Here is a 2,943-nt window from a genome sequence, read left to right on the forward strand (position 1 = left end):
TGCTTCTTAAAACTCGATATCGCATCCCATTTCTATGTTTCATGACAAGATATAATATTCATTGTGAAGTGTCATGTATACCTTGCATACGCTTGAAATGAATGTAAATGCGAATCTCCCTTGCTAGGAAATAGCGTTTGCAGATGTCTACGTGTCGTAGCAGTAGAGTTCGAATGCTTCTTAAAACGCGATATCGCATCTCATTTCTGTGTTTCATGATATGATATTATATTCAATGCGAAGTATCATGATTACCTCGTACTCACATCAAAAGAATGTAAATGCGACACTTCCTTGCTAGGAAATAGCGTTTGCAGATGTCTACGTATCGTAGCAATAGAGTTCGAATGCTTCTCAAAACTCGATATCGCATCTCATTTCTATGTTTCATGGTAAGATATAATATTCATTGCGAAGTGTCATGATTACCTCGTATTCACTTCAAATGAATGTAAATGCGACACTTCCTTGCTAGGAAATAGCGTTTGCAGATGTCTACGTATCGTAGCAATAGAGTTCGAATGCTTCTCAAAACTCGATATCGCATCTCATTTCTATGTTTCATGGTAGGATATAATATTCATTGCGAAGTGTCATGATTACCTCGTATTCACTTCAAATGAATGTAAATGCGACACTTCCTTGCTAGGAAATAGCGTTTGCAGATGTCTGCGTATCGTAGCAGTAGAGTTCGAGTGCTTCTTAAAACGTGATATCGCATCTCATTTCTATGTTTCATGACAAGATATAATTTTCATTGCGAAGTGTCATGATTACCTCGTATTCACCTCAAATGAATGTAAATGCGACTCTCCCTTGCTAGGAAATAGCGTTTGCAGATGTCTACGTATCGTAGCAGTAGTGTTCGAATGCTTCTTAAAACGCGATATCGCATCCTATTTCTATGTTTCATGACAAGATATAGTATTCATTGCAAAGTGTCATGTATACCTCGTATTCACTTCAAATGAATGTAAATGAGACACTTCCTTGCTAGGAAATAGCCTTTGCAGATGTCTACGTATCGAAGCAATAGAGTTCTAATGCTTCTCAAAACGGGATATCGCATCACATTTCTATGTTTCATGATAAGTTATAATATTCATTGCGAAGTGTTATGTATACCTCGCATACACTTCAAATGAATGTAAATGCGACACCTCCTTGCTAGGAAATAGCGTTTCCAGATGTCTACGTATCGAAGCATTAGAGTTCTATTACTTCTCAAAACGCGATATCGCACATAATTTCTATGATCTATGATAAGATATAATATTCATTGCGAAGTGTTATGTATACCTCGTCTACACTTCAAAAGAATGTGAATGCCACACATCCCTGCTAGGGAATAGCGTTTCCAGATGACCACGTTTCGAAGTAGTAGATCTCTAATGCTTCATAAAACGCGATATCGCACATAATTTCTATGTTCTATGATAAGATATAATATTCACTGCGAAGTGTTATGTATACCACGTCTACATTTCAAAAGAATGTAAATACCACACTTCCTTGCTAGGAAAAAGCGTTTGCAGATGTCTACGTATCGCAGCATTAGAGTTCGAATGCTTCTCAAAACCCGATATCGCATCTCATTTCTATGTTTCATGACAAGATATAATATTCATTGTGAAGTGTCATGTATACCTTGCATACGCTTGAAATGAATGTAAATGCGACTCTCCCTTGATAGGAAATAGCGTTTGCAGATGTCTACGTATCGTAGCAATAGTGTTCGAATGCTTCTTAAAACTCGATATCGCATCTCATTTCTATGTTTCATGGTAAGATATAATATTCATTGTGAAGTGTCATGTATACCTTGCATACGCTTGAAATGAATGTAAATGCAAATCTCCCTTGCTAGGAAATAGCGTTTGCAGATGTCTACGTGTCGTAGCAGTAGAGTTCGAATGCTTCTTAAAACGCGATATCGCATCTCATTTCTGTGTTTCATGATAAGATATTATATTCAATGCGAAGTATCATGATTACCTCGTACTCACATCAAAAGAATGTAAATGCGACACTTCCTTGCTAGGAAATAGCGTTTGCAGATGTCTGCGTATCGTAGCAGTAGAGTTCGAATGCTTCTTAAAACGCGATATCGCATCTCATTTCTATGTTTCATGACAAGATATAATATTCATTGCGAAGTGTCATGATTACCTCGTATTCACTTCAAATGAATGTAAATGCGACTCTCCCTTGCTAGGAAATAGCGTTTGCAGATGTCTACGTATCGCAGCATTAGAGTTCGAATGCTTCTCAAAACCCGATATCGCAACTCATTTCTATGTTTCATGACAAGATATAATATTCATTGTGAAGTGTCATGTATACCTTGCATACGCTTGAAATGAATGTAAATGCGACTCTCCCTTGATAGGAAATAGCGTTTGCAGATGTCTACGTATCGTAGCAATAGTGTTCGAATGCTTCTTAAAACTCGATATCGCATCTCATTTCTATGTTTCATGGTAAGATATAATATTCATTGTGAAGTGTCATGTATACCTTGCATACGCTTGAAATGAATGTAAATGCGACTCTCCCTTGCTAGGAAATAGCGTTTGCAGTTGTCTACGTATCGTAGCAATAGAGTTCGAATGCTTCTTAAGACGCGATATCGCATCTTATTTCTATGTTTCATGACAAGATATAATATTCATTGCGAAGTGTCATGTATACCTCGTATTCACTTCAAATGAATGTAAATGCGACACTTCCTTGCTAGGAAATAGCGTTTGCAGATGTCTACGTATCGGAGCAATAGAGTTCGAATGCTTCTTAAAACTCGATATCGCATCTCATTTCTATGTTTCATGGTAAGATATAATATTCATTGTGAAGTGTCATGTATACCTTGCATACGCTTGAAATGAATGTAAATGCGAATCTCCCTTGCTAGGAAATAGCGTTTGCAGATGTCTACGTGTCGTA

The sequence above is a fragment of the Xylocopa sonorina genome, unplaced genomic scaffold (assembly GCF_050948175.1).
Source record: "Xylocopa sonorina isolate GNS202 unplaced genomic scaffold, iyXylSono1_principal scaffold0130, whole genome shotgun sequence".
Lineage (NCBI taxonomy): Eukaryota > Metazoa > Arthropoda > Insecta > Hymenoptera > Apidae > Xylocopa > Xylocopa sonorina.